The sequence below is a fragment of the Apodemus sylvaticus genome, chromosome X (genome assembly GCF_947179515.1).
Source record: "Apodemus sylvaticus chromosome X, mApoSyl1.1, whole genome shotgun sequence".
Classification (NCBI taxonomy): domain Eukaryota; kingdom Metazoa; phylum Chordata; class Mammalia; order Rodentia; family Muridae; genus Apodemus; species Apodemus sylvaticus.
The window spans coordinates 107,628,530-107,649,103 of NC_067495.1; positions in this window are offsets into that span (position 1 = coordinate 107,628,530).

The window sequence follows — 20,574 nt, forward strand, 5'->3', positions numbered from 1 at the left end:
TGTGAGCACTCACACTTTCAAGTCTAAACTCTTTAAACATTGAATGCCTCCAAGCATTTGGAAGTTCACCAGATGACAGTCACAATGCAAGTTAGGTCATGACCTCTTTTTAGGAGTGAGTCCATCTCCTATCAGTCCTTTGTGCTATTTTACTATGTGCCTGGTAGTGTTAAAATACCTAGACTTTAAAGTGAGAGATGTTACAGAGAAGATTTTGAGAAGCCCATGCATCTTCTTTAAAATTGCTGTCTTTCATGACTTAAATGATTTTGATTTATGCTAGATTTACTAGAAGGATGTCAGAGTGCTACTTTTAGAAATGACAGAATTTCTATTCAGTGTCTCTCTCAGGTCCCCCTATGGCGTTTTAAAAGTCTTATATACAGAAACAGGTACCTACTGAATACCCACTAAGTAAGAAGCATTAATCCAAAGTCTGGGGGTTGTGGGAAGTCTCTCCAGGATGAAATGAACTTGTAATATGTCTAGCTTTCTGAGAGAGCTTACATTCTGAGTGAAATAATAAGAATATGTGCAAAATCATCTATAAACTATAGGACACACATGCTATCCATCAATTCCAACCATAAATTCTTAGGTTTTGGTGATAAAATTATTATTCATGGGGTGGATCAGGGTTATAAAATGAACAAGTCCAAGGTATTCACTGACAATAAGTAGAGGCCTTGAAGAAAGGGATGGGTGATTCTTGCATCCACTTAATGATGACCAATCACTGAAGTGACCCCCAGTGACCTCAGTCTCCCTCGCTTTCAAAACCTTGGCTCTGGAAAAAAGTTACTGTCTCACAAGAAAATTCCCAAGGGCAGAAACTGACATATTTGGCCAACAGCCAATGGGAACCTATGACTTCTCAACAGAAAAATAAATGACCTTGAAGAATATATAGCTGAGGCAACAGCTTCATGACTGCATTAGGACAAGATCTGACAGAGATTTAGCTTAGTTACATCTGTATCCATGAATCACAACGTATAAAGTAATAAACTTTGATTTTAAAGTCTAGCTTTATAGAGGGAATGCTGCATGAAAATAGGTATTCTACAATTAAATATAGGTTTGGTTGTATTATAACTTTCAGTTTCAGTAATTTAAAAACAGAAAAATGTCTCACTCTAAAACAAACAGACAAACAAAATCTAGGAAAGCAGAGGAGCTGTGATTCTGAAGAAGAAAGTATGGGCTCTGGGAGGAGGATCTGAGAGGCTGAAGTTGGGTTATACTGTATGAGAGACAAATTAAAAACAGAAAAAAATATAATCTGTAAATAAGCTTGACACAGTTAGAGTGGTTATACCCATGTAAGAGAACCCTACAAATTATATATAAATCTTTGTCCTAAGAATAAAGAAATGGCTTGGCAAACTAAGCAGTTCAAAAGTGTGGGATCTGAATTAGAATCAAAGGAAATAAGTAATAGAATCTTGCTGGCTAAAATGTGGCTGCTGGGTATTATATGATGAGAACTATAGAAAGTCATGACTCTTTCTGAATTGTTTGTTTCAGGCCCTCTACATATAGGCCCTTTGTTTTATGTTTGTGTAGCTTGGTATTCTTGTGGGATACTTAATAGTTGGTGCACGGGCTGTCTCTGACCTTTTGGCCTACTGTAAGACACATTTCTTCCTACTGGGTTGCCCTGTCCAGCCTTGAAATGAAGGTCTAGTCCTATTGTAGCTTTTTATGCCACATTTAGTTGATGAGCCTGGGGTGGGGGCTTGCTTTTTTCTGAAGAGAAATTGAGGAGGAGTAGGTTTGGGGGAGATAGGAGGTAGGTGGGAGCAGTTGGGAGATGTGAAGAGAGAGGAAACTGTGGTCAGGTTATAATATATGAGAGAGAAATTTTAAAAAGAAGTGAAAACAAACAAATCCCCCAAACTGTCTTTAAAATGTGTATTACATTTTTTTTATTTTTGAAATTTTAATATTTCACACTCCCATTTCCCCACTGTAAACCCGCCCATATATCTACCCATCCCTGCTCTCATTCAAATTCATGGCCTCCTTTTTTCACTGTTATTGCATGCATGTCTACATACATAATTCTCCTAAATAAAACCTGCGCTCATGCTATATAATTTATATATTATATTTTTTTAAAAAAATGTTCATTAGGTATGTGCATGTACATGGCTCACATGTGACAGTCAGAGAACAATATGCAGGCAGCAGCTCCTTTCTTTTACCATGTGCTTCCCAGGAATATATCTCAAATTGTCAGTCAAGTTTGGGGCAGGCAGCTTTTACCTTTATCTGCTGAGTCACCTAGCAGACTGTGTGTGTTTGTGTTTGTGTGTGTGTGTGTGTGTGTGTGTGTTTAATCTGAAGAAAATTGTGAGCTACATTTTGTTTTTCACTAGTATATTTCCCCTAGCATCTTTAAATGGATAGAAAATATGGAATGCTTCACATTTTTCCTTCTTAAAGGAATTATTAAGCCAGTCCTACTAAAAAGTAACATTTAAAATATAGTTTTGTGACCAAGATGAATTAAATTTGTGTGGAAAAACTTTAAGAAGTAAAAAAATAAATGCATTTCTCAGACCATCCTGAAATGTTTCTCTAGTACACATTCAGTCTTGGTGTTTAAGTTATGGATTCTAAGTGTCCACTAGAGCATGGTTTGGCAAAAGGGATTCTATTAAAATTTACAGTGTTTTTGCCAAAAGTTTAATCTAAGTTATTCTTGGAGAAGTTCAGGATAGGAAGATATTTACTAAATCCTGTTTTTGAGCTTTTGTTTTGCTGTTGCTGGTGTCACAATTCTCTCACTTCAGTTCCAGCACATTGATTTTTATGTTTTGAACTATCTAATCCTTACAGACAGAACAGCGCAACAGAAATTCAATTACAGTTCAAATTGATGATGTACTTTGGAACAAAGCCACAGAGACATGTCTTATTTCTCTCAGAAGCATCACATCACTGTGAATGTGGAAATATTATGGAAGAATCCTCCACAGTAAAATAATGTGCCCCACTTGTTTAAAAACATGTTTACCTTGTTTAAGTTTGAGTTTGAACAAGACTGGCTCATTTTCTTTGGTTGGTTCGTTTGGTTTGTTGTTTTTATTTTGTCAGTGTAGCATGACTATTGTTATCCTTGAATGAAAAAAACTCTCCATTTATGGATCAAATTAATGGTAAAACTTAGAAAGTAGTCAAATATATCTTCTGCTCTTCAATTTAGCAATTTAAAATAACATTTCCCCAGGATGCTCTTGTTGATGCCTTTCTTACAATTCCCACTTTTGTTTTCCTGACACCATGCCTTACCCCAGGTTAGTCTACAAATCATTACGTTACGCAACATGATTTTGAACTTCTAATCTTCCAGACTCTATATCTTGGCTACTCAGATTACAAATAAGTACCACCATGCCTGGCATTGAAAGTAGAACTTCATGCATGGTAGTTAAGCATTCCATTACAAAAGCTACTACTCCAACTCTACTACCTAATGCTTTCTTTCTTTTACTCCTCAGGCACAATAAATAACCTACAAATAAAATGAATACTTCTGCTTACATTTTAAAAGAACGTTTTTATTATTTTTAATTGCATCTACACAAATAAGCATATTTGTGAGTGTTGGGGGGGCAATGCCTGTGGAAGTTGGAGGCCTCTGATCTCCCTGGAGCTTGAATTTAGTGCTGGAAACCAAACACAGCTCCTTCATAAAACCAGCATGTGTTCCTAACCACTAGACAATCTCTACTTAAAAAAGAAAGTTCCATTCTTTTTTTTTAAAGTCATTCTCCATGGAAATAACATCCTTGTAAAGTCATACATGCTGTGAATAGTGAAAGGACTTAATGTTTGATGTATAAACATGTATAGCACTACAGTAGATGTACATCATATCACTATTCATTTTGTTCTTGATAATGGTCAAAAAAGTAACATCCTCCATCCTTGCCTTTGTCGGCCTATTGTCATCCTGGCAGCTAATCCATAATAATTCCTTTCTAATCAATGTGACAAAACATAAAATTTTAAAGTTGGAGTTTGGAAGTCTTGCTATTTAATATTTTACTTTAAAAAAAGATCAAGTGATCATTCTAATATGACAGAGAAGTTCTGAGCCATCTCATTCTCGAGTTCATTTAATTACATTGTTTCTCATTACAAAATATTTAGCTGTTAACTAATTTAGAATTCATGAACATTTAAGGATAAGTATTATTCCATTAACAACTCTTGAGTGTGACTTCCCTGAGGATTCATACTAAGTGAAAATTGTTTCCAGTTCCTTTTATGAATGTGTTTGTGCCACAACTACTTATTAAGCTACATCAATGAACTAGACATCATGCCTGTGATACAGGAGCAAGACATATTTTGCTGTCTTACATATATTTGATAGTAAATGAAATAGCTGTTTCGTTCAAATTTCCCCAGTAATATTTTAATGTAGATTAGTAATAATAATTTTCTGAGAACTTCTAAATATTCTATGCAGAGACTTTCAAGTTCTTTGTGCTCCAATAGATAACACCAGATGAAATCATAGCTTCAAAAACCACAAAGAGGATGGGATAAAAATATAAATATCTGTTAAAAGCAGCAGAGAAAAATCAGAGAGTTGGGATATATGATGTTGAATTCTACAAATTTGAAATTCCCATTAAGTTTATCCCTTTATTTTCCATAATTTTCTTTATATTATTTTCTAATTAAGTCTGCAGCTAAAAGGGGTTTTAACTAAGCACCTAACTCTATAGTACTAATGCTGATTTGTAGGATTACATCAAAAATATTATGTAAGAAGATATTATGGAGATATTAAGGAATTAAAATTTAGATATTTTCTATCTTAAACAAGTAAACACATAGATTATTAAATAATTAACCTTGCTGGCATCAGGGTCTAGCAGAACTTGTCAAAGGAGAAACTTGGAATATTTTTAGCTAGTGTTAGAGTACTTGTTTGACATACACAACGCCCTGGTTTTAACATCATTGATGCAAAAAATTAAAACTAAACTTCCAAATGGGATGAATAAAATAAGTACATAAACATTATAGTCTGAAAATTTAATACAAATCTGAAATGTAAAAAGGTACACGAAAGAAACAAAACCATAGGTAAGAAAATAAATTTTAAAAACTAAATTTCTCATGAAAGGTACAATTATTAGGGGTTGATAACTACAAGATTATGACCATTAGGAAGACATTAGTCTGTGAATTTAGCAATCATTTCAATTAAGTAGGAAGAATAAGAATTTCTGCACATAACCAATAACAGTGTAAAATGCTTTTGAAATTTACCAAAAGTAGAATATTAGTGAAATCCACCACTAAAAATGGTGTTAAGGCATCAATTTAACCATTCTACAAAATACCAATATTTCAAAACATATTTCACATAAGGAATACATGTGACTAAAATATAAATAGAGAAGAATATGATAAATTAGCTAATAAAGAAATAACACAACAGTGGCAGAATGGCAAAAGGAAAATACTGCTAACTCAGAGTCTAATAGCAATTAAAATTATATTTTATGTATTATGAAGAATCACAGTTTTGGCAGATGAATTAAGAACTAAAACTGTGTCAAAACACATACAAGTTAAAGGATGGCTGAAGTAAATTCTATAATTGAAAGATGAAAGAAGAAACTATGTAACCTAAAAATTTGAAAAGAAGAAAAGAGAAAATTAAGAAAATATAAGGTATATAATAAGAATTTAATTTAAAACTGGAAGGGTAGATGAATATAGAGACTTTCTGTCAAACCTTTAATTGCTAAAGCTTTATATTATATACTGTATATAAGTTATGTATTATATAAAGAATGAATATACAAATAACATACAGTAATGATTAAAATAAGTCATGGGAACACAGAAACTCAAAAAGAAGATGTAAATAAAATTCTCTTTCTGACATTTGCTCCAAAAATCAAAAAGAAAGACTTGTGTAACAAAATAATATCACAAGAACATAAAAAGTGTGCAATATGAACAAAATAAAAATTAAGTAAAAAAATTAATGCATGAAAATGAAAATTGCCACAATATGTCAAATAAAAAATTAAAAGAATATATGAAGGATGCATTGATTATTTTCATCACTTCAAATATACCATACAGACAGAATGAAAATGAATACACAATAAAAGTAAAAATTTTAAGAAAGTAGGAGAGCTGGAGAGCCGATGAGGCAGTGAGGAGCACTTGTTGCTCTATTATAGGACTCCATTTTCTTCTCTGCACCCATATGGTGGCTCAAAAACACAATACCTGTAGTTTCAAGGCTTTAGTACCCAATTTATAAGTCCACATGTACCAAGCCCATGTGTGGTGCACAGACATACATGCAGGCAAACACTCATGCATGTAAAATAAAACAAATCTATAAGACCTGTCTTTTTAAAACGGAAAATTGGTAACAACTTTGTAATGGTTTGGACCATTTGCCCAGAACTAGCCATTAACAAAAATCTGGAATTTAGAAATGTTTCATTCTAAATGGACATTAGAAACTCTACACACTTTCTTGCAAGTGAGGAAATAACATATAACTAATAGTAACGTTTAGTTTATAATCTCTTGGAAAATTAACTTAAAGACACACAGCAAACAACAACAAAAATGATTTTTAAGGAAATTTCAACAGAATTTTCTGCTGCTGCACTTGCTTTATAAATTGTTTCTTTTTACTCAGTGTGATATAAACATTATGCTTCATAGTTACAGGGGAAAAGCAAGGCTCATCTTCATCTTCTAAATATGAAATATTTGTCCAAAAGATCAGCATATATCACGAATCAAACTCCACATTGTGGAATCCTTATTCCAGCCATGTGGAGCATCTCAAGCCTTATATACCTGGACCTTCCTGTTAATTGTTGAACAAAAGCATAATTCAGGAACAGCATGTCAGAAATCCACGTGCTAACACTATAGCTTGCTTGTTAGGCAAAGCTTCCATGCCAGGATTAAAAAGCTGACAAAAGCAATCTCTGCTCGCCAAATGATTCCATGCTTATCATATAGGAACATCACTGAAAGAGATATGACCCAGTTTCCAAGTACACAGAACACTAGCAGAGGCACAGAGTAGTCATTTAGGAGAAGAGAAAAAGATAATAATGAAAAGTTTATGTGCTTTCCACAGAATTAGATACCTGAAAGAAGATCAGAAGTTCAAACCTAGTGGTTCTTTTGATGCAATAACAATAAGGAAATATCCTTAGACAAAACAAAATCAAAAATGGGCTGTTCTACATAGCCCTGGCTGTCCTGAAACTGACTGTAGACCAGGCTCACCTCGAACTCAGAGATCCGCATGTATCTGCCTCCTTAGTGTTGAGATTAAGGACATCTACAACTACACCCAAAACAAAATTGCTTTCAATCAATTTATATTAATTGGCAACTCCATGGATGTCATAAACTCAAGCTATTGACCAATGGAGAGTTTGGAAGATGATTAAATGGAGACAAATAATAAAGAGTTCTGAGACTGGGAACACAGCATAGTTCACTAACATATTAGAGAATCATGTTAAGAGCCTTGACTGAATCTGAGCAAGGCAATGTTAGACCTTGAAGTTTCTCTTACATAGATCAGTAGAGTTACTGAACAGGAATAAGCCCCCAATAATGGTATCCATTCTTACTTCAGGCTGTTCTTCCAAAAGACCTAGGTTCCATTTCCATCACCTCATAACCTTCAGAATTCTAGTTTGATGGCATTTGATGTCCCGTTCTGGTCTCTGTCAGCACTGTACTCATGTGACAGAATGGATGCAGGTGAAAGATAAAAAACTAATCCAGTTTTTTTTTAAGATGGTGCAAAGGGACAAATGTGTTCCATACAGAGCAAACAATAGCAGTAGAAAAAGAAAGAGTACAAATATCAACAGAAGACCTCAATGTCAATATCATTCTAGGATTTCAGAGGAAATTATTCAATGGAAAAGAATCATATTTAAGAAGAAAAGAAGTATATCATAAACATATATCAAATTCATGTGATTAATGATTCTTGAAGAGAGATACATATAACCATCAAGTAAACTTTAGAGTAAGATTGGTTAAACATGACTTAAGACTGGGAACAATTAGTGATCTGAGAGGGCTCAGAGAAGACTAGACAGGCTCTTGGCATACTTCTTGATTGCCCACTGGAACTAGATGATAAGATTTTGTTGCTGAAGATACCACATGCCATGATTACAAAATACAGAAAACTGGGACTGCGGCTATCTCCCCACAGGCAAGCTTTCATAGTACTGGCAGGTGTTGTGATGGCTGCTGAGGGAGAATAGGCATCAAAGATCCTCACTTGCTATGAACCCTACAGACTCCACTGACAATCTGCAAAGTAAGTTAAACACAGCTATTATGAAGGGGGTAAAAACACAATTTTAGATTTAAAAAATTGTGTAGCTATAATGGAACACAAGAAGATTGTTCAAAAATGAGAAAAATAACCCATGTTTTCATGGTTTCAACTATGACATGACAGTAATTTCATATTTTACAGCTCTAAAGGGGTTGAAATTGGAATCTCAGAGAAATAATTGAATTCTCAAGTATGTTACAGCACTATTACAGAAGCTAAATTGGGAATGCTGACAAGCTTCTGTAATATCTGAATTCTGAAGGTAAAGCAGGATTGTGATTTCAAGGCTAGCATTAGATAAATTGCCAGGTCAAGTTTAGCCTGCACAGCAAATTGACAGCCTGTCTCAAAAGTCAAAACAAAACAGTAAAAGGAATACAAAACAAAACAAAAAAACCCTAACAAAAAACCAAGAGCATCAATAGTTGAGTTATGGAGAAAACCTAACTGATTATTTGAAAATATATTATACATACACCTATCTGTATAATATGACTCCCACATAGAGGATTTTCAGAACATTTTTTTCTACATGGAATGTATAGTCTTAGCACACATACCACATAAACCAGCCTTTTTGATGTGTATAGGTTAGTAAAACTCACACTGGCTGAAAAGATATAAGAAACTAATTCAGGAAGTAAATGATGGTAGTTGAAGGCTGCAACAAGGAAAATGAACTACTGCTCTTTGTAGCATTTTAGTTGTAGAGGATGAAAATGTTCAAGAAATCTACTGCACATTATTGTGCTGATACTTCCCCATTCTGTACTATGACTTGAACATTTGTCAAGGGTAGGCATGTCTCTTTGTTAAGGGTATGTGTGTCATTTTCATTACAAAATAAAAAATGGTGACATGGATTAAACTCTCCTCTGATCTAAGAAGTATTTCAAAAGTTTTGTGTTAAGTCAAATATAAAAATAAATTAACATGTTATAAGTTTCAGATATTTAGATATAATGGTGTTTGGATATCTCTAGATTAACAATAAATTAATTAACTCTAAAGGAATACTGTTGCACCGATTCTGTGACCAGAAAAGTGATTTTGCTAAGCATAGAACATTTTAGAATCTAATTCACAAACGGAATTAATGCCTTTAAGATTTTAGCACATAATCCACAAAAACATCTAGTTATTACAACATGTAAAAGAGGATTATCACTTCCCAAGAGATGCTTAAAATATTTTAGGCTCCACTAAGTAGAATTTATATCGTTGGATTGCCATTGCTCTTAATTGAAAACTCTGGTTTATTAGAATAGTCTTATTATTCTAAATCCCAAACATGGTTACTACTGTTAAATGCATTTCCTGAGGATATGGCATTAAAGATTTTTCTCCCTCTTTTATATTTAAGCCTCCATTTATTTACTGGTCTTGTAATGCTTTGGGATAATGGATACTTCATTGACATTGTTGTTTATTGATTCCAATCTCGAAGACCCATAACTTCTAGCTGACAGTACAACATATTTTCCATCTCAATGGGAAATAATCTTTGAAAATGGTTATTAAAAGATAAGCCTGTATCAAACTAGAGAAGTTGAGTTTTTATTAAAGTCAGTTTTTTATGCCCATTGAGAATAATTTATCTTGTATCACTTTCAGAAATTTGGGATTTTATTACTTAGATGTCTCAATGAATTTCCTGGTCTTGAATAAGTTGCAAGAGCAATGCATAAATATTTTCAAAACTTCATTTGACAAGATGTGACCTCACATAGGTGACAAGCCATCAAGCAATTAATGAGGGGTTATTCACCGTGGAAGGGTCTTTGGGCATGCTGATGATACCATTATCTTCATACGTTAATTGATATGGAAAGCTCCACCAAAACTGAAAGCAGTGATTCAACTTCACCAACTGTCTGCCAAGTCCTGACTGCCACAGGACTCCCCATCTATGATGGACTGGACCCACCCTTGAACTGTTTGCCAAAATAAATCCTTTCTCCTTGAAGTTCCTTTTATCATAGAAATTTCACATAGCAAGAAGAAAACTAACACATAAGCTGGAAAATCAGCATTTACTCTTCTATTATGACATTATAAAAATGCTAATGCACTTCTGAATTAGGCAATTAAAGAAGGTGAATCCGACTACTGTTAATTAATGTACCAAAATTCTGAGGGTGGTCAATTTAGTTTAACTTTTTGTTATTACTGTCTTTGAGGTCTTTTTTCCTCCTGTTCTATTTCCAAATAATTTGCACATGTTATATTGTTAAAAAGTTACAAATATAGCTCAGTTGACTTCAGTAAAATATTACTAATGATAGTTAATTATTGCATAGCCATAAAAGAATGAAAAACTATTTTCCAAGGGTCTATTCTTTTAAAAAGATGTTGCTATCATTCATTACAAAAATTTGAGGCAAATTGATGAAAATTAACCAAGAAAGTATTAAAATTGTTCCATTGAAATTAGTGTAGGAAAGTTCATGAAAATAAATCAAACTCCATATTGTCTCATCTTTGAATGTTCTTAAAGGTCTGTATGCTACCTATGCTAAGTATGAAATGTTAACAATCCAGTCCTTCATTTCATTTTGAGTGCCTAGAAAGCTAAGGAAGTCAATAACAGCTCTCTCATTCATAGGGAATGCAGTCAGTGATGTCAACTGCCTGATAAAAATCATTGAAATTGAATGCATCTAACAGCATTGCTGCCTAGGAAAGAGAATAGGTGTGGCTGTTTTTTTAAACAACAATAACAATATAAAGAGGCAAAGAATATCACCATGTACTTCTAGCATTACTTTAGTTAGTTGATAATAATAGTCTATGACTGGTAGTTAATGTTGAAATAGTTTTCTCATAGACCTCTTTACTGGAGGGATATATCTTGAGAAACAAAAATATTGTGCATACTATCAACAACAATTTCATTAATGTAACATATTATTGTATAAGAAAATAATTCTAATTCTTGTGTATGTAAGACTTATCTGTGGACCACGGCTCTCAGATGATTCTTACTAAAGGTAAATGAAGAGATGCAAACTTTTATCTGTTGAATAATGAGAAAATGACAATTTATTCTGAATAAACACACAAGTTATTGTCAGAGTCCTCGTGTAAACACAGATTGCCATTATAGAAACTTATTAACAACATACTCTTCCTACGCCAGATAAAATAGCATCAAAATATAACAGTTAACAAAAGTTAGATTGTTTTGACATAAATGTATCTAAGATTCAACAGTGGTGGAAGAAATTATATCTCTATTCATTCCAAGTTTGGCATGAAAAATAAAAATACATGTTGCAAGTGAATTTTATTAAAAGAAAAATCATTTGCTCAAGTATATAGGTTTTAAACTATACGTTGTAGAACAATTCATTTAAATGAACTATGATACCACTTTGGAAATATAAAGTATAAGATAATTAACAGAAAATGCCAAAGTGAATATTCCTTATTTGCATTATTTCTATAGGTGCAATAAACTTGTTCAATAGTTTGCTAATGTTCTGTTTTCCAAATAAGCTTGGTGTTTTAAATTTTAATTGAGAAATTTTCAATTCTTTTCTTCTTATTTTTACTTACCCACTTATTTTTATTGGTTTCTAGTCAATTCTACTTAAGAAGTGCTATTTTTATTGGATATTTTCTCTATTTACATTTCAAATACTATTCCCTTTCCTGGTTTTCTCCCTCACCTAGAAACCCTTATTCCATCCCCCCTCCAATGCTTCTATGTGGGTATTCCCCCATCCACCTATCCATTCCTGCCTCCCCACACTGATATTTTCCTACACTGGGGCATCAAGCCTTCACAGGACCAAGGGCCTCTCCTCCCATTGATGCCAAACAAGTCCATCTTCTGCTACATATGCAGCTGGAGCCATGGGTCTCTATATGTGTAATCTTTGGTTGTTGGTTTAGTCCCTGGGAGTTCTAGGGCGTCAGGTTGGTTGATATTGTTGTTCTTCCTATGGGGCTTCAAACTCCTTCAGCTCCTTCAGCCCTTTCTCTAACTCCTCAATACTTTTTTATTTACAATTTCATTACATTTAAACTAATAGTCACAGTAATAATCCAATGAACTAATATATAGCTTTAACAACCTACAACTAACAAATTATCTTGTACTTATTAAATTTCTTTTTTCTTATAAAATTTATCAAGGCTGCCTGCTCTCTCCATATCTTTTCAATATAGTTCTTGAAGTCCTAGCTAGAGCAATTAGACAACATAAGGAGGTCAAGGGGATGCAAACTGGAAAGGAAGAAGTCAAACTATCACTATTTGCAGATGATATGATAGTATACTTAAGTGACCCCAAAAATACCCCCAGAGAACTCCTACAGCTGATAACTTCAGCAAAGTGGTTGGTTACAAAATCAACTCAAACAAATCCGTAGCCTTTCTATATTCAAAGGATAAGCAGACTGAGAAAGAAATTAGGGAAATGACTCCCTTCACAATAGCCACAAACAACATAAAGTATTTTGGGGTGACTCTAACCAAACAACCTATATGATAAGAACTTCAGATCTTTGAAGAAGGAAATAAAAGAAGTCCTCAGAAAATGGAAAAACCTTCCATGCTCGTGGATTGGCAGGATTAATATAGTTAAAATGGCCATTTTGCCAAAAGCAAACTACAGATTCAATGCAATCCCCATTAAAATCCCAACTCAGTTATTCATAGAGTTAGAAAGAACAATTCTCAAATTCATCTGGAATGACAAAAATCCCAGGATAGCTAAAACTTATCAACATTAAAAGAACTTCTGGGGGAATCAGCATCCCAGACTTCAAACATTACTACAGAGCAATAGTGATTAAAAACTGCATGATATTGGCACAGTGACAAGCAAGTGGATTAATGAAATAGGATTGAAGACCCAGAAATGAACCCACACACCTATGGTCACTTGATCTTCCACAAAGGTGCTGAAAACATGCAGTGGAAAAAAGATAGCCTTTTCAACAAGTGGGGCTGGTTCAGTTAGAGGTCAGCATGCAGAAAAATGCGAATTGATCCATTCTTAGCTCCTTGTACTAAGCTCAACTCCAAGTGGATCAAGGACCTCTACATAAAACCTGACACACTGAAACTAATAGAAAAGAAACTGGGGAAAAAGCTTTAGGACATGGGCACAGGGGAAAAGTTCCTGAACAGAACACCAATAGCTTACGCTCTCAGATCAAGAATTGACAAATGGGACCTCATAAAATTACAAAGTTTCTGTAAGGTGAAGGATACTCTCAAAAAGACAAAATGGCAGCCAACAGATTGGGAAAGGATATTCACCAACCCTAAATCTGACAGAAGGCTAATATCCAATATATACAAAGAACTCAAGAAGTTAAAACTCAGAGAACCAAATGACCCTATTAAAAAGTGGGGTACAGAGCTAAACAACGAATTTTCACCTGAAGAACTTCAGATGCTGAGAAGCACCGTAAGAAATGTTCAACATCATTAATCATTAGGGAAATGCAAATCAAAACATCCGTGAGATTTTCCCTCACACCAGTCAGAATGGCTAAGGTTAAAAACTCAGGAGACAGCAGGTGTTGGCAAGGATGTGGAGAGAGAGGAACACTCCTCCACTGCTGGTGGGATTGCAAGATTGTACAACCACTTTGGAAATAAGTCTGGTCATTCCTCAGAAAACTGTACATGACACTTCTGGAGGACCCTGCTATACCTCTCCTGGGTATATGCCCAGAGGATTTCCTGGCATGCAATAAGGACACATGCTCCACTATGTTCATAGCAGCCTTATTTATAATAACCAGAAGCTGGAAAGAACCTAGATGTCTCTCAAAGGAGTAATGGATACAGAAAATGTGATATATTTACACAATGGAATACTACTCAGCAATTAAACATAATGTATTCATTCTTAGGCAAATGTTTATAACTGGAAAATATCATCCTAAGTGAGGTAACCCAATCACAAAAGAATACACATGCAATGCAACCACTGATAAGTGAATATTAATTAGCTCAGAAGCTCTGAATTCTCACAGTTAGCATATCAAATGATACTCAAGAAGAGGGAAAGAGAGGGCCCTGGTTCTGAAAAGAGTTGATCCAGCATTGTAGGGGAGTACCAGTACAGGGAAATGGGAGGGGGTGTTTGGGAAATGGGTGGAGGGAAGAGGGCCTATGAGACAGATGGGGAGGGGGGAAATGGGAAAGGGGAAAGCCTTCAGAATGTAAACAAAGAATATAGAAAATAAAATAAAATAAAATTTCTCAATGCATTAACACCCCCCCCCTCAGTGTCAATGCTTCAATCCCACTTAGAAGGGAGACCAAAATAATCAAGGAAGGTAGAGAGATGGTGAGACCTAGGCGAGAGAAATGAGGCAGAGTGGAGAAGGGGAACAGGATCAGATGGGGGGGGGACAGAGAAATGAGGCAGAGTGGAGAAGGGGAACAGGATCAGATAAGGGGGGACAGTAGAAAAGGCTAGAGGGCCAAAAGAAGGAAGATAAATACGCAGCAGTGTGGCGTGGGGGACAGAAAGTCCTAGACATTAGGGATATGAGAGACTACCAGGGCCCAATGGAGATGACATTATCCAAAATGCCCAATAGTGGGAAGATGGAACCTGAAGGGACTACATCCAGTAGATAAACCCCCAGTTCTGTGATGGAGCTGCCCACCTATTTCAAAATTATTGATCCACAGCTATTCCTGTCTAAAGGAAATACAGGGACAAAAGGGAGGAAAGATTGAAGGAAAGGTCATCCAGAGACTGTCCCAACTTGTTTGAGAATTTTATATATGCATACATTGTGCTTTAATCAGTCCATATCTTCTCCTTCTCTTCCAACTCCTTGCATGTACTCAAAAGCCATTTTTCTCTCCAAATTTCAATTTTCAACCCACCAAAACCACTTAGTGGAGTCTAAGTATACATGGACAGATTTCCAGGGATCACAGCTCTAAAGAAAACTGACCCTTTCCCTCCTCAATTAGCCATCATTTGCTAATAACTCCTAAAGTGGGGTCAAGAATTTGAATCAGTCCTTCAGCCATAGAGCTAATTTTTTTTTATTTCAAGGCATTGGTTCTCATTTTTTTAAATTTACAGATAATTATGAATAGAGTGATTGCAGATTTTATCAAATGTCAGAGAGTTAGTCAAATATCTAGAGAAAAATTATCTTAGGAAAACAACACATTTTCTATGTAAAATATTCAGTGTTCATGGAGTTCTCACTGTTAAAGAAAAAAAAATACTTCTCTCACTTGTGTGCTTTGCCTTTATGTTTTCCTCTCTGTATTAATCTACTTTTCTCTTTCTTGTTCACCTACATCATGACAGAGTAATAAAAATGTATACATTCAACACTCTGTATCACACTCATGAACTGATAGCATAGAAGAATTAATTTTGTAATTATATAGGTGCTAATATATCATGATGCTATATTTCTTTAATACTAAAAAACTATGAGTTTCTGCTTACTTATTGTTTTACAAAATTAGTTCATACCATGGAAAACATATTAGTATACAGTATATTGATACATCAAACTAGTTGATAATTAATCTATATTTATTATCAAGATAATCAAACAGTCCATTAATAACCCAAAGATAAGTAAATTTTGCCCCGTCATTACACTACTTATGTGGAGTTCTGGTAGCTTTCTTGTATGATATATAAATTTACAACAGTCTCTCATATACTGCAGACTGACTTTGAACTCCCTATGTAGCCAAAGAGAACTTGGAACCTCTGATCCCATGTTCTAGGATGATAGGTGTGTGCGATCACACCTGCTTTATGAAATGCTGGTTCTTAAATCTAGGGTATCTTACATGCTGTACCTTACAAGAATATTGTCCAAATGTCTTCTGTAATTGCTTAATTTTTGTAGCTCATATGAGTGAAATAATTAATAGCCTAATGCTTATGGTAGACCAGTTGAACTTATAATGCAACTGTAAGAATAACTGTTCTTGTATTAGTAACACCATTCATATGCACTACCTAACATGAATTTACTAATCAATTGCTTAATTTTAGCATTATCATGTGACATTGTTTTATATTATGTCCTGTCTATAATTTCAAATGCCACAGACATACATAATAGGAATTAGTTAATGATGTGTTTATAATATAAAACAAATTTTGAACATCAAAATTTAAATGGGCATATTGTTTCCTAAAATGTCTACTACATTAAAAATAGATTTGAACTCATTGTGTACATGAAATTGTGGAATGTATGACGTAGGTTAGTGAGTCTGGGAGGAGTTCAAAGAGGGATTAAAATGATTAAAATACAATGTATGGCATTCTAAATCAATAATTAAGTAAATATATTTTAAAAGAGTCAGACCAATAAGTTTTAATTGATGTTATTTTTGACAGCTTAAATATTGTTCATATCTGGAAATATATAGCCCTATTGCCATGTTTAAAAATCAGTGATATGAGAAGTTAATTCATGGCACATGACAAGAGATACTGACTTTAAATACAAAAAATGGAATTATCTTGATCTTCAGATTGACAAATTACAGATAGATGTTACCAATAGAGGATCCAGACTGTATAAAAACTTACTTGGATATCACTAAAGAAGGTAAAACTAAGAAGTCAGGTTTGTATGGAGGAGAAATCTTTTGGCATTTTTTCCTTCAATGCTTGTCATTAATTTTCCAAAAATGTGTAACTTGGTTCAGAAGGATACTACTGGTATATCAAAACTGACCAGATAATTACCCAAATAAGACTTAGGTTTGTAGTTTTAGAGAAGGGGTAAAACAAGACAGAAAAAAATTGATTTTTCTGTTCATCTATAGCTATTTTATGAAAAATTAATGTAAAATAGACAATGCCAAAACTGATGTGGACTCAGATTTCTGGTGGTTTTGCTGAAAATTAACTAGCACAATTACAATCTTTTGAAACCGTTAACAAAACTCTCTCTAATCTTCTTAATAGAATCCATTCTTTTCCAAGCACTATTTACATTTGATCGAAATAGTTATTGAACTGAAAGGGTTTGCAACCCCATAGGTAGAACAACAATATCAACCAACCAGTATCCCCAGAGCTCCCAGGGACTAAACCACCAACCAAAGAGTACACATGGAGGGACCCATGGCTCCAGCTGCATATGCAGCAGAAAACTGTCTTTTCTGGCATCAATGGGAGGAGACGCCCTTGGTCCTGTTAAGGCTTGATGTCCCAGTGTAGCAGAATGCCAGGGCAGGGAAGCAAGAATGGGTGTTGGTTGGTGGGGAGGCACCCTCATAGAAGCAAGGGGAGTGGGGATGGGATGAGAGTTTCTGAAAGGGGAACCAGGAAAGGAGATAGCATTTGAAATGTAAATAAATAAAATATACATCAAAGAAAAAAAAAGAATAGCAACTGAGAGAGTTAACACTTTTAAGGTGTCTGTTTTTAGTGCATTTGTATGTGTGTGCATCTGTGAAATACTGTCAAATAAATTACATTTCCAGTTGAACATTATTTATATTCTAAGCTCAGTAGGACCTTCAAATGTTTTCACACGGTTTTCAAAATAATCTATCTCCAATTACTTCCTAAATATTAAAGTTCAAAAACTTTCAATTATTTTTAAAAGTCAAAGATACCAGAAGTGCTCTGTACCTGAGGGAAATACTGGGAATAGTGTGCATCTGTATTCCCAGTGGGTATTTAAATGCTGACATCATGTTCTTGTGATTTGTACCAAGATGTCAAATGCAATGGGAGATGCAAAAGGTTGTTAACATTGGATGGGAGGTACAAAATGGGAGTGGGAATACTTATGATATTATAGTTTAACTTTTAAAAGCATTTCAATTTTAGTTCACTGCTATGTGTGATTATATGAGAGAATTAAGCGTTTCCCCGCCCGCCCCCCCGACCCCACAGTCTATGTGCAGGGGTGGTATGTGGTGGGAGGGTGGGATAGAGGACTTCATTTATCATAAGTGTGACCACACACTGTTATTATTTTACTTTTGACAAAGCCAAATATTCTGCTTTGTTTTATTGCTACTTTGAGCATTGGTATGAAAGAGTCTCTTGTAATCACTTGATCAAAAACCCATGATTCTTAGTTAATTTGACATGACTGTATGTTGCTACAAAGAAGCAATTCAGTTTCCTCTCATAGCATTTGACTTGCTATATGAATGACCAATTGATTTGCTTTATGTTGTCATTTTGTTTTTGTTGCTGCTGCAGTTGGTTTTTAAAAGGGTGTTGAAGGGTACACATGCATGTCCACTGTGGGTAGGGGAAGATCCACTCTGCTGCTGTTCTTCCAGAACTGTCCATCTTCTTTTTTTGTGACAGGCTATCTCAATGGAACTGAGGGCTTTCCAATTTGGCTAGGATGTTGAGGTAGTGAGCCACAGAAGCCTCTAGTCTCCATCTCTCCAACATTATGATATAACTGCATAGCACTGTGCTTTCTTTGCCTTTGTACTGGACATCAAACTTAGGTCTTTATGCTTATCAGGCACACACTCTACTGATGGATTCATCCTCTAAACTCCCAGATATGCCTAAGGAGAGTCAAGACATGTCTAGAGGCCAAGAATATTTTGAGATATTGTACACATAAATTTTTATATTTATATTTTTCAACTAATATTCATTAATCAATTATATATCACCTTTTCCTACAAGGTGTTTACACAGTGCATGAATTTTATTTGGGAAGAATTGGAGCATATTAATCAAGCTTTCTCACAACAAATGAGAGTTAAGGCTTTTAAAACTGATATTGTACTTTTACTGGGAATATTGAAACTACTTAGAGTGAGAATGTAGTGGTTGGGCTAAGGTTTTCCCTTTGTTATCTAGGACAAAGATAATTCCTTTACTGTGTTGACATGCTGTTAAAAATTTCTATCATTGACAGTTACAAATTGAGTCACATTCAAATTATTCAGTGTCTTGAAACATAAAATCTCCTTATGTGTTCTGAATGTCAACAGGAAATATCACTTTCTACAAATTGCAATGCTTGACCAAGACCTGCACAATGAAGAAATACATATTGGCATGCCACCATGCATGTGGGAAATTTCCTTAGATAAAGAATTATAGGTAATCCATGACTTTTGAAAGAGGTTTTATCCAGGGATGAGTATTATAGTACTTTATCCATTCCTATGTGGTCAACCCTAAATGCAAACACATATGAGCATCATTAAATAGATACAATATACTGTATGTAAGTGTATATATTGTATTATATATATATATATATATATGTGTGTGTGTGTGTGTGTGTGTGTTTGTGTGTGTGTGTGTGCACATGTGTGTAACAACAACAAAAAGATAAGGGCCATAAACGTGAGAGGGAGTGGTGAGGAGGTGGGAAAAGTTGGAGGAGGAAGGAGATATGTAAACACGGTATTAAAATATGAAATTCGCAGAAAATAAACGTTAAATTAAAATTTGTAATTATAAAATATAATTAAGATAATATTTTTTGAGTTAACGTTTTACAATACTTCAGAATTGAAATCCAAGAAAACAGTTTACAAGCCACTAACAATTGCTATTTAAATACATTATCAACTGTGTTTCTGCATGTTTGTATATGCATGTGTGTGTCCTTGCTGAGGATGGAACTCAGGGATCTTCACATTAAGCACATGTTCTATCACTAAGCTATATATCTAACCACTGAATATTAATTCTGATAGTTGGAACTAAACATATTTATCACACTTAATCTATTCAGGTCTTATGACAAGTACATAGGATGTTGTTGCTATTGTTTCTGTCATGTAGACATATGACAACAATGATTTTGTAACATCTGGACAGATGTTTTGAGTGCTGTCATAACTGTTAAATATGCATGGCAATTTAATTTTTGTCAACTTTTAAGAAGTTTTAACAGAACCAGTATTACAGAGAAATTGGAAGGAGGGTGGAAATAAAGACATGTAGAAGTTTCTAAGAATTCTACTGCAGTAAGCATAGTTACAGCAGCACTTGTAAATTCACCAAACCAGGACTGCTACTTTTTTCCCATCAACTCCCAGAAGCACTGTCTGTCACTGATTGAAATATTCAGCATCTAGCAGTTCAGTAAGCTGGCCATTTAGTTATTAAGCAATTATGATGTCAATGCCACTGAGGAACTTCAAATATCTAATCAAATTCAGTTTTAATTGTAACAGGCACATTTAGTTAGTGACTATAAAATTGTACAGGACAGAAC